This window comes from Muntiacus reevesi, chromosome 12 (assembly GCF_963930625.1).
Source record: "Muntiacus reevesi chromosome 12, mMunRee1.1, whole genome shotgun sequence".
Classification (NCBI taxonomy): domain Eukaryota; kingdom Metazoa; phylum Chordata; class Mammalia; order Artiodactyla; family Cervidae; genus Muntiacus; species Muntiacus reevesi.
The window spans coordinates 15,732,881-15,746,428 of NC_089260.1; the positions used below are offsets into that span (position 1 = coordinate 15,732,881).

A 13,548-nucleotide genomic window follows, 5' to 3' on the forward strand; every position below is an offset into this window, starting at 1 on the left:
TGTATGCAGTTATACCCTCTCAACTGACAAAGCATGGAAATAACTGTGCATGTACCTACACATATCTATAAATATTTACATAACCAACTGCATCTATGTTAGGCCAAACATGGGTTCATACCATATATTTTTAAAAGTTCTTTTTTTTGGTTTTTTAAAATTAATTTTTTTAATTGAAGGATAATTGCTTTACAGAATTTTGCTGTTTTCTGTCAAACCTCAACATGAATTTTGTATTGTCAGTTCAGTTCAGTCACTCAGTTGTGTCCCACACTTTGCGACCCTATGGACTGCAACACGCCAGACCTCCCTGTCCATCACCAACTCCTGGAGCTTGCTCAAACTCATGTCTATTGAGTCGGTGATGCCATCCAACTATCACATCCTCTGTCATCCCCTTCTTCTCCTGTCTTCAATCTTTCCCAGCATCAGGGTCTTTTCTAATGAATCAGTTCTTCACATCAAGTGATCAAAGTATTGGAGCTTCAACTTCAGCATCAGTCCTTCCAATGAATATTCAGGACTGATTTCCTTTAGGATTAACTGGTTTGATCTCCTTGCAGTCCAAGGGACTCTCAAGAGTTTTCAACACACAGTTCAAAAGCATCAGTTCTTTGGTGTTCAGCCTGCTTTATGGTCCAACTCTTACATCCATACATGACTACTGGAAAAACCATAGCTTAGATTAGATACACCTTTGTTGGCAAAGTAATGTCTCTGTTTTTTAATATGCTAGGTTGGTCATAGGTTTTTCTTCCAAGGAGCAAGTATCTTTTAATTTCCAGGCTGCAGTCACCATCTACAGTGATTTGGAGCCTAAGAAAAAAAAGTCTGTCACTGTTTCCATTTATATTGTAAATATATAGTATATTCTTTTTTGAGGTGAAAGTTATTAATACCTAGCATAAAATTAATAATTTTAAAGTGTACAATTTAGTGACAGTACGTTAATAGTCACGCAACCACCAACTCTATTCAGCAAGTTTTTCATTATCCTGAAAGAAAACCTCATACTCGTTAAGCAGTCACTTCTCATTCTTCTCTGTCTTAGCTCCTGGCAAACTGTCTCTCTGGTACCCATCCTTAATATTTATTATAAACCAGACCATATAACATGTTATCTTTTGTGTTCTTTCGCTTAGCATGTTTCTGAGGTCCATTCATGTTGTAGCTTGTATCAGAACATCATTCTTTTTAATGACTGAATAATATTTCACTGTTTGTATATACCACATCTTATTTGTTCATATGTTGATGGGCATTTGGGTTGCTTCCATCTTTTAGCTAATGTGAGTAATACTGCTGTCAATCAGTGAGTGCTAAGTTGCTTCAGTCATATCCGACTCTGCGGCCCTATGGACTGTAGCCTGCCGGTCTCCTTGAATGTATGTAGGTTACTAAAATGTGATGATAGACTTTTAGTTTTAAGTTTTTAGCTCTAAAAATCTATGTAACCATTTTTTTTTTGGTAATTTGTACTCTTAAACAGCATTTTAAAAACAAACAGTAGTTTAAAATCAGAAACTGTTTCTTTAGTTGATATCAAAAGAAACCACTTGATAATGTCAAAAAAATTCTTAAATACTGCTTTAGCAAAAGAAGACAATTCAGTTGAAGCTTTTAAACATTTTCCATTTGAAAATCTGAAATAAATGGAAAGGGTCTTGGTCTTCCCATATTTGTTTATATGTTAAGACGCTCACTATTTTGTGAGTTAAGAATCTAGGCTGTCTTCTTAATCACATTTTTAAAAATTAGTAATTTTGTTTTAGTCTCTAAGCATATCCAACTTCTATGATCCATGGACTGAAGCCTGCCAGTCTCCACTGTCCATAGGATTCTCCAGGCAAGAATAGTGGAGTGGGTTGCGGTGCCCTCCTCCAGGGGATCTTCCTGACCCAGGGAGCAGTTCTTTACCACTTGCGCCACCTGAGAATAAACGTATATGTTTCTGTTTGAATCTCTGTTTTAAATACTTTGGAAGTATCTACCCAGGGGTGAAATTGATGAGTCTTATGGTAATTCCATGTTCAATTTTCTGAAAAATTTACCATGTTTTTTCCCATAGCAGCTGCACCAGTTTACGGTTCCAGTAGCAATGTACAAAGGTTTCTATTTTTCCATATCCTCGTCAATACTTGTTATTTTTTCTTTTTAAAATTATAGAAAAAAAATTTAAAAAATAAAATAAAATTATAGGTAAACTAGTTGATACGAAGTTGTATCTTATGTTTTTGATTTACATTTCCCTAATGACTAATGATGCTGAGCATCTTTTCGTGTGCTTATTGGCCTTTCGTATATTTTCTTTGGAGAAATGTCTTTTCAAGTGCTTTGTGCATTTAAAAATTGGTCTGTTGGTCTTTCTGTTGGGTTCTAAGAGTTCTTTATATATTCTGGATTTTAAATCCTATCAGATATATTATTATTATTCTGTAGGTTTTCTTTTGACTCTCTTAATAGTGTTCTTTTACACACAAATGTTTGAAATTTTAATGAAGTTCCATGTATGTATTTTTTTCTCTTTTTTTACCTGTGCTTGCCAAAAGTGTTATTTAAGAAGCCAGTCAAATCCAAGGCTGTGTAGATTTGCCTCTGTACTTTCTTCTATGAGTTTTATAGTTTAGCTCTTAACTTTAAATCATTGATCCGTTTTGAGCTATGGTTGTATGTGGTGTGAGATAAGGGTCTAAGTCAAATTTGCACATGGAAATTCAGTTTTCTCAGCATCATTTGTTCAAGGGATTATTCTTTCCTCACTGAGTGGTCTTGGCATGCTTGTCAAAAATCAGTTAGCCATAGAGTTTATTTCTGTGCTCTCTGGTCTATATGTCTGTCTTGATGCCAGTACCACATTGTTTTGATTACTTGTAGCTTTGTAATATATTTTGAAATCAGAAAGTGAGAGACCTACAACTTTATTTTTAAAGATTATTTTGGCCATTTGGGTTACCTTGCAGTTTCTTAGTACTTTTAGAATGGGCTTTTCATTTCTGCAAAAATGCCATTGTAATTTTGATAGTTATTACACTGAATCTGTATGTTGTTTTGGGTGGTATTGTTTTTCTAACAGTATTAATAATATTAGGTCTTCCCATTTGTGAACACCTGCTTTTGCTTTTTTACAGGATGAAATTATTCTGTCTTCTTAATCAGTTGACCCTTGTAGCAATATATAATGTTCATCTTTGTCTTTTATCACAATCTTTGACTTAAAGTCTATTGTGTCTGATGTTACTATAGACATCTGAGATCTCTTTTAGTTACCATTTGCATATAATACCTTTTTCCAGTTTTTCATTTTCAGTCTATTTGTGTCTGTGGATCTAAACTGAGTTTCTTGTAGACAGCATATAGTTGGATCATGCTTTTCTTTTTAAAACTCAATCAGCCTATCTCTGTCTTTTAATTTGTGAATTTAATCTGTTTACATTTCAGGTAATAATGATAAGGATGGATTTATTTCTGTCATTTTGCTGTTCATTTCCTTTATGTTTTTTTTTCATTTCCTTTATGTTTTATATATATATATATATATATATTTGTTCCTCAAAACACAAATACTGCCTTAATTTATGCTTAATTGATACTGAATTTTTCTGTCATATCTTTTAATTCCCTTTTTCCATATATTTCTTGGTTATTTTCATGCTAGTTGTGTTGGAGCTTCCAGTTAACACCTAAAGTTTATAACATGTCTAGTTTCAGTTTATACCAGCTTAGGTTCAATAGGATAAAAAACTCTGCTACCATATAGCTGTGTCTCCCCATTTTATTTTGCTGTTGTCACAAATTGTATCATTGCACATTATTGCCTATTAACATATGCTCAGAAGTAGTGTATAAACAAATGATTTTATGCATTTGTCTTTTAAATCACAAGAAACAAAAGAAGTTTTACAAACCAAAAATATTATAATTCTGGCTTTTCCATTTACTTGTATAGTTATCTCTGCTGGCATCCTTGCTTTGTTCATATGCCTTTCTGTGTTATTGTCTAATGACATTTCATTTCTCTGACGTTAGACAATAACACAAAAAGTCATGTGAAAAAAGCATATGAATAAGCATGCTTTATTTATTAATAGCATATGAATAAATAGACACAATAATACAAGTAGCATTTCTTTTTTTTCCCCCAATTATTTTTATTAGTTGGAGGCTAATTACTTGACAATATTGTAGTGGTTTTTGCCATACATTGACATGAATCAGCCATGGATTTACATGTGTTCCCCATCCTGAACCCCCCCTCCCACCTCCCTCCCCATCCCATACCTCTGGGTCATCCCAGTACACCAGCCCTGAGCACTTGTCTCATGCATCCAACCTAGACTGGCGATCTGTTTCACACTTGATAATATACATGTTTCGATGCTGTTCTCTCAGATCCTCCCACCCTCGCCTTCTCCCACAGAGTCCAAAAGTTTGTTCTATACATATGTGTGTCTTTTTCTGTCTTACATATAGGGTTATCGTTACCCTCTTTCTAAATTCCATATATATGCGTTAGTATACTGTATTGGTGTTTTTCTTTCTGGCTTACTTCCCTCTGTATAATGGGCTCCAGTTTCATCCACCTCATTAGAACTGATTCAAATGAATTCTTTTTAGTGGCTGAGTAATACTCCATGGTGTATATGTACCACAGCTTCCTTATCCATTCGTCTGTCCAGAAGTGGGATTGCTGGGTCATATGGCACTTCTGTTTCCAGTTTTTTAAGGAATCTACACACTGTTCTCCATAGTGGCTGTACTAGTTTGCATTTCCACCAACAGTGTAAGAGGGTTCCCTTTTCTCCACACCCTCTCCAGCATTTATTGCTTGTAGACTTTTGGATAGCAGCCATTCTGACTTTCATGTAATGGTACCTCATTGAGGTTTTGATTTGCATTTCTCTGATAATGAGTGATGTTGAGCATCTTTTCATGTGTTTGTTAGCCATCTGTATGTCTTCTTTGGAGAAATGTCTGTTTAGATCTTTGGCCCATTTTTTGATTGGGTCATTTATTTTTCTGGAATTGAGCTTCAGGAGTTGCTTGTATATTTTTGAAATTAATCCTTTGTTTCTTCATTTCAAGTAGCATTTCTTAAAGTGCTTGTTTATTGGCAGTAAATTCCCTCAGCTTTTGTTTGTCTAGAATGTCTTAATTCTCCCTTATTTTTTGAAGAATAGATTTGCCAGATATAAAATTTTAAGAGTCACAGTTTTTTTTTTTTTTCTTTGAACATTTAAAATATGTTATCCCACTGCCTTCTGGCTACCATGGTTTCTGATGAGAATAGGTTGTTAATCTTTTTAAGGAGGCTTTGTACATGTCACTTCTGCTGCTTGCTGGGTCTTTCAGCAATTTTTTGATAGTTTTATTATAATATGTCCTGGTGTGAATCTCTTTGACTTTGTCCTTTATCCTTTGTAGCTTGTAGAGCTTCTGCAATGTATAGATTCGTGTTTTTCATTAAATTCGGGCAGTCCTTGGCCATTATTTCTTCAAATACTCTTTCTATCCCTTTCTCTCCTGGGACTCCCACATAATGAGAAAGTTAATGATGTCCCACAAGTTCCTTTGGTTCTTTTAATTTTTTTTTCATTCTGCTCTGTAGATGGGATAATTTCAGTTGCCTTATCTTCAAGTTTGCTAATCTTTATTCTGCCTGTTCAAGTCTGCTCTTAACCTTACCTCTAGTGAATTTCATTTTAGCTACTATACTTCTTAGCTCCAGAATTTCTATTTGGTTTCTTTTTATAATTTTTGACTCTCATTGATATTCTGTATTCATATATTGTTCTCTTGCTTTTGTTTAGTCCTTTGCCCACCGTTTCTTTTAACTTTTGAGTATATTTAAGATAGCTGACTTTAAGTTTCCGCCTTGTATGCCTAGGCTTCCTCCCTGAGTGTTTCTGTTACTTTCTTTCCAATGAATGGGCCATACTTTGCTGTTCTGTATACCTTGTGGGTTTTTTTTTTTTTTTTTTTTTTTTTTTATAAAACTGAACATTTTGATATCATAACTCTGGAAAACAAATTTACCCTCTTCCCCAGAGTTCACTCTTGCGGCTTGTTGAGGGCTACAATCATCCATTAGTCTAGTGACTTTCCCATACTCTTTTTGGAAAGATTGTATTTCTTATTTGTGTGTGGTTACTGAGTCTCTATTGCATTATCTTAGTGGTCAGTCAGTGACCTGAAAGAGATTTCCCTAAGTAGCTGGAGCCAAAAAGGGAAAATCACACACACACACACTCTCTCTCCTTATTTTTATAGACTAACTCTGAGCAGATTGACTGTAAGCAATCCTTCAATGCTTACACAGTTCACCTAATTCTGCCTTAGAGTTTTACTTTCTGCTTGTGTAGACCCCAAAAATCAGCCAGAGGTGCAAGCTTAGGGCTCACTCAGGTCTTTTCTGAGCAAACATTGAGCTCTAGGCATGCATGGTGTTTATATTAGTACATCTTTTATTACCTAGTAGTATAACTTTTATTGCTAAATAATACTCTGCTATATGGATATATCTTATTTTATTTATTTATCCATTGATTGATAGACATCTGGATTGTTTCCACCATTCACGTGTTATGAATAATGCTGCTATGACATGAACTTCTTCTAGGCTAGCTAGGTATGTCTAACTTATTTATATTTAAAAAACAGACTTGTTAGACATCATTGATGTACAATACACTGCATGTATTTAAAATTTATAATATGAATTCTAAAATATGTATAAATGTATAAATTCATCACCATAATTAAGAAAATAAACATTTTTATTTCACATGCCCTTTTGTTGTTCTATGCAACTCCACAACCCTGTCTGTCTGCACCGACTGATCTAATTTCTGTCACTAAGCATTAGTTTACATTTTCTAGAATTTTATATTAGTGGAATAATACAGCATTGCACTTTTTGTCTGGGTTATTTCACTCAGCATAATTACTTCGATTTTTTTCCATGTTGTTGCATGTATTAATAGTTACTTAATTTAGTGTTCAGTAGTATTCCATAGTATGTCTCTATCACAATTTGCTTATCCATTACAATTACAAATAATCATACAAACGATCTGAGATATTTCAGATGATTCTGTTTAAGCACTTTTGTACAAATCTTTTTGTAGACTAATTCTGTTATTTCTCTTTGGTAACTACTTAGAAGTAGAATGGCTGGGTTGTATCATTGTTGTTCAGTTGCTCAGTCATGTCCGACTCTTTGCATCCCCATGGACTGCAGTATGCTGGGCTTCCCTGTCCTTCATCATTGCCCAGAGTTTGCTGAAACTCACGTCCATTGAGTCGGTGATGCCATCCAACCATCTCATCCTCTGTTGTCCCCTTCTCCTCCTGCCTTCAGTCTTTCCCAGCACCAGGGTCTTTTCCAGTGAGTCAGTTCTTTGCATCAGGTGGCCAAAGCATTGGAGCTTCAGTTAGCAGTCCTTCCAATGAATATTCAGGTTGATTTCCTTTAGGATTAACTGATTTGATCTCCTTGCTTTCCAAGGGACTCTCAAGAGTCTTCTCCAACACCACAGTTCAAAAGCATAAATTCTTTGGTGCTCAGCTTTCTTTATAGTTCAACTCTCATATCTGTACATGACTACTGGAAAAACCACAGCTTTGACTAGATGGACCTTTATCAGCAAAGTAACGTCTCTGCTTTTTAATACACTGTCTAGATTTGTCATAGCTTTTCTTCCAAGGAGCAAGTGTCTTTTAATTTCATGGCTGCAGTCACCATCTGCAATGATTTTGGAGCCCAAGAAAATAAAGTCTGTCTCTGTTTCCATTGTTTCCCCATCTGTTTGCTATGAAGTGATGGGACCAGATGCCATGAACTTAGTCTTTTGGATGTTGAGTTTTAAGTCAGCTTTTTCACTCTCCTCTTTCACCTTTATCAAGAGGCTGTTTAGTTCCTCTTCACTTTCTGCAATAAGGGTGATATCATCTGCATATCTGAGGCTATTGATATTTCTCCTGGCAGTCTTGAATCCAGCTTGTGTTTCATCCAACCTGGTAATTTGCATGATGTACTCTGCATGTAACTTAAATAAGCAGGGTGACAATATACAGCCTTGACTTATTTGGAAGGTGTGTCAATGTTTTAATTGCCTGTTGTTGTGTAAGAAATTGCCCCCAAATCTAGCAGATTAAAATAATAAACATTTATTATCTCACAATTTCTGCTATGGTTTAGGAATTTGGGAGAGCCTAGCCTGGTCCTTCTTACTCAAGATCTCTCATGAAGTTGCAGTTAAGATGTCAGCAAGGGCTGTGATCTGAAGACTGACTGTTGATGGAAAACCTGAGTTTCACCCTTGCGTTTGGCAGAAGGCCTCAGTTTCTCACCATGTGAACGTTTCCTTAGTGAAACTTGAGCATTCTCATGTCCTGGTAGCTGGCTTCTCCCAGAGCAAATAATGCAAAGAACAAGGAAGAAGTCACAATGCCTTTTTTGTTCTGACTTCAGAAATCACATATGTCCCTTCTGCTTCCTCAAATGACTTAAAAGTGAGTCACTAAATACAACCCATACTCGAAGGGAAATTAGACTCCACCTTTAGAAGGGGGTACTATTAAAGAATTTGTGGACATTTTTAAAAACCAGTGCAACCAGCAAGGAAGTTATGCATAAAAAGATTTTAAGGATCTTTGATTTTGTTGATTTAGGAAAGAAAAGTGTTAAGCCCATAATCAGGTTTCTGGATATAGCTTTCCTTTAAAATCACCACACCATATATATTTCCCCTCAAGTTTGCTTCCTAACATAGTGGAAGGAATGTTTCAATTATTTAATTACCATAAAATCCTGACATCATGGAGAGATACCCAGTCTTTCTCTGTAAAAGAGTCCCCATTGCCTTTCTGTCTTAAGTCTTTTGGCCTTTCAAGATAAGAATTTTAACTTATGTTCTGCTGGCTCAGGGTTAATCTTCCTTTTATATGAAGACTGCCTCCCCTGTCATCCTGACCTAGGGTATTAGTTTCCTGTGGTTGCTGTAACAAATTATTGCAAACTGAGTGGTGTAAAACAACACAATTTATTCTCTTGTAGTTCCAGAGGAACAAGTCAAATATCAAGGTGCCAGCAGGGTTGCAGTCTCTCTGGAGGCTGTAGGGGAAGAATCTATTTCTACTTCTTTCATCTCTGGTGGTTCTTGGCATTCTTGACTCAGAGTTGTGTCACCCAGACTCTATAATCACATTGCCTTCTCCTTTTCTGTCTGTGTTATCTTCCTTTATCTCACTTTTATAAGGACACTTGTCACTGGATTTAAAACCCACCATAAAATCTAGGAGAAAGCTCTTCTACTCCAAATTCTTAATCACATATTTTGCTATATAAGGTAATATTCAATTTTTTATACCGTACTATTAATATCAAGGTAATATTCACAGGTTCTGAGAATTAGGATGTGGTCATATCCTTTGTGGGGCCACCATGCAGCTCACTATCCCTATTATCACTATTAATTAGCCTGGCAAAATAGGATGTCCTTAAGATAGCCCCTAATATATGACTAAAACTTTTATTTCTTTAAAATTTAAATGATTAAGATAATCAGTGTCTGAAAATATATAATTTCTTAGAGTAAGCTTTATGATTTTTGAAGATATGATACAAAGTTGAGAAATATTGGTCTGATTGATTAATATTTTATTATAAAATATTTTGTGCATATATAAAAATACAAGTGTTTTACTCAATATGCAAGCAAATTTGGAAAACTCAGCAATGGCCACAGTATTCATTTCCTTCTCAAAGAAAGGTAATGCCAAAGTATTGTGCAAACTACCATACCACTGAACTCATTTCATATGCTAGCAAGGTAATGCTTGAAATCCTTCAAGCTAGTCTTCAACAGTATGTGAACTGAGAACTTCATTATGTAAAAGCTAGGTTTAGAAAAGATGGAAAAACCAGAGATCAAATGGCCAACATCCACTGGATCATAGGAAAAGCAAGACAGTTCCAGGAAAACATCTATTTCTGCTTCACGGACTACACTGAAACCTTTGACTGTGTGGATCACAACAAACTGGAAAATTCTTAAAGAGATGGGAATACCAGACCACCTCACTTACCTTCTGAGAAACCTTTATGCAGGTCAAGAAGCAACAGTTAAAACTGGACATGGAACAATGAACTGGTTCAAAATAGGGAGAGGAGTGTGTCAAGGTTCTATATTGTTATCCTGCCTATTTAACTTATATACAGAGTACACCTTGTGAAATCAACATTGCTGGGAGAAATAACAGCCTTAGATATGCAGATGACACCACCCTAATGGCAGAAAGTGAAGAGAAGCTAAAGAGCCTCTTGATGAAGGTGAAAGAGGAGATTGAAAAAACTGGCTTAAAATTCAACATTTAAAAATCTAAGATCATGATATTAATCAGGCCCCATCACTTCATGGCAAATAGATGCAGAAAAATGGAAACAGTGGCAGATTTTATTTTCTTGGGCTCCAAAATCACTGCGGATGGTGACTGCAGCCACAAAACCGCCTGCTCCTTGGAAAAAAAGCTATGACACACCTAGACAACGTACTAAAAAGCAGAGACATCACTTTGCCGACAAAGGTCCATATTGTCAAAGCTATGGTTTTTTTCAGTAGTCATGTACAGATGTAAGAGTTGGACCATAAAGAAGGCTGAGCATCAAAGAATGGATACTTTCGAACTGTGGTGTTGGAGAAGACTCTTGAGAGTCTCTTGAACTGCAAGGAGATCAAACCAGTCAATGCTAAAGGAAATCAACCCTGAATATTCATTGGAAGGACTGTGCTAAAACTGAAGCTCCAGTACTGTGGTCTCCTGATATGACAAGCTGACTCATTGAAAAAAACCCTGATGCTGACTGAAGGCAGGAGAAGAGGGTGACAGAGGAAGAGATGGTTGGATGGCATCGCTGACTCAATGGACATGAGTTTAGGCAAACTCAGGGAGATAGATAGTGAAGGACAGGGAAGCCTATCATGCTGTAGTCCACGGGGTTGCAAAGAGTTGGACACAACTTATCAACTGAACAACAATAACAGAAAAATACAAGAACGCCTATGTACTTGCATCCTAACTCTCAATATTAAATTTTGCATTATTAAAGAGAATTACCATGCATGAGACAAGTGCTCAGGGCTGGTGCACTGGGAAGACCCAGAGGGATTGGATGGGGAGGAAGGCGGGATGGAGGATCGGGATGGGGAACACATGTAAATCCATGGCTGATTCATGTCAGTGTATGGCAAAAACCACTACAATATTGTGAAGTAATTAGCCTCCAACTAATAAAAATAAATGAAAAAAAAAAAAAGAGAATTACCGATACAGTTGAAATACTTTGTATTCCCTTCCTCTGCTTTATTCTACCATCTCTTCTTCTTCAGAGATAATTACTATCCTTAATTTGGTGTTTCTCTGTGTCATGACAATATTTAATACTATTTATAAATATTGGTGAATTGGGTTGGTGAAAAGATTCATTCAGTTTTTTTCATAAGATGGCTCTAGTAGTGCTTAGTTGTCTTTAACTTCATTCAAAACAATTTCGTTAGACTGTACTGTGAACAGCTATCATATCAGCATGTGTTTAAAAAAAAATCTTATCAAAATTCGTGAATTTTTGTGTAGCCATTTTAATGATGGTGGAGTAAAATAAGAAACATTTTAGGGACTTTATGCTTTATTATTTCAAACAAATAATGCAACAGAAGCACACTAAAAAAGATTTGTGCAGTGCATAGAGAAGGTGCTGTGATTGACTGAACATTTCAGAAGAGGTTTGTGGGCAGTGCAGTCAGTGGTCCCTCGGCTCTCTCTGGCTTCAACAGCGCTTGGACAGAATAGACTCAGGGACACCCCTTGTTCCAGCCTCTGACCACCTTCCAACCTTTTCTCTGGCTGCAGTCTTTGGAATCAGCCACTCAGCTGTCTGCAAACATCAGGACCCGAAACACCATTTTTTGAGCTTAGCTCCTTATTACTGATCAACCATGAACTCCAAGATTCATCAGAATTATTTCACTGAGGTGGAGGCAGCCATCAGCTGCCTGGTCAAAATGCATCTGCAGGCCTGCTATACATACTTGTCTCTGGGCTTCTATTTCAACCAGGACAATGTGGCTCTGGAGGGTGTGGGCCACTTTTTCCATGAATTGGCCAAGGAGACGCAGAGGGCGCAGAGCGTTTCTTGAAAATGCAAAACCAGCACGGTGGCCATGCCCTCTTTCTAGATGTGCAGAAGCATCTCAAGAAGAGGGGGGTAAAAGCCAGGACTCTACTGAAGATGCCCTTCTCAAGAAGAACGTTAACCAGGTCCTTTTGGAACTGCATGGCTAGGGTCTGCCCAAGCAGACCCCCACATCTGTGAATTTTTGGAGAGCTACTTCCTAAATGAGGACGTGAAATTCATCAAGAAGTGGGTGACCAGCTGACCAACCTCTGCAGTCTGGCTGGTTCCCAGGCTGGGTTGGACAATATCTCTTTGAAAGGCTCACCCTCAAGTATGACTCGGAACCTCTGGAGCCCAGTGACCTTTGAGGAGACCCCCTAATGTTAGGGCTTCTGACTGAAGTCTGTCTTTGGTGACAGTAGGCAGCTTTTTAACACTCTGGAGCCCTCTTCCAAGCCTTGGACCAAATGGAAACAATAAAGCTTTTAGCAGCAAAAAAATAAAGTTTGTGAAGTTTTGTGCTGGAAATATCTAGCTGGACGATGCTCCACAGTCAGGTAGACCATGTAGAATGGTTGAAATTGATAGCGATCGAGTCCAGACATTAATTGTGAACAATCAATGTTACACCACACAGAGACATACTCAAATATTCAGATCAAGTGCACCAGCCTGGTTATGTTCATCACTTTGATTTTTGGGTTCCACATAAGTTAAATGAAAAGAACCTTCTTGATTATATTTCTGCATGCAGTTCTGTACTTAAGTGTAACAAAAATGTTCCATTTTTAAAACAAATTGTGACGGGTGATGATAAGTGGATACTGTACAATCACGTGGAATGGAGGAGATTGTGGGGCAAGCAAAATGAATTAGCACCAACCACACCAAAACCCCGACCTTCATTCAAAGAAGGTGATGTGTATATGGTGGGATTGGAAGGTTGTCCTCTATTAAGTGTCTGGATTAATTCCAACAAGTACTACTCACAATTAGACCAACTGAAGGCAACACTTGACAAAAAGCGTCTGGAATTATTCTGCAGAAAACACATAATCTTCCATCAGAATACCCCAACAATGTATGTTTCTTTGATGACCAGGTAAAAAGTTGCCTGGGAAGTTCTGATTCATCCATTGTATTCACCAGACATTGCACCTTTAGATTTCCATTTTTTTCAGTTTTTACAAAATTCCTTTAATGGATAAAATTTCATTTCCCTGGAAGATTGCCAGAGGTATTGCCAAAAGAACAGTTTTTTTGTTCAAAAGGATAGACAGTTTTGGGAAGATGAAATTATGAAGTTGCCTGAAAAATGGCAGATAGTGAAGCAAAACGGAGTACATTGTTCAATAAAGTTCATGGTGAAAATGAAA

General features: G+C 36.8%; 1 pseudogene; it reads left to right on the forward strand.

The window, feature by feature from the left end:
- Positions 1-11,993: 11,993 nt before the first annotated feature.
- Positions 11,994-12,540, forward strand: LOC136144709 (ferritin light chain pseudogene; annotated as a pseudogene).
- Positions 12,541-13,548: the final 1,008 nt, after the last annotated feature.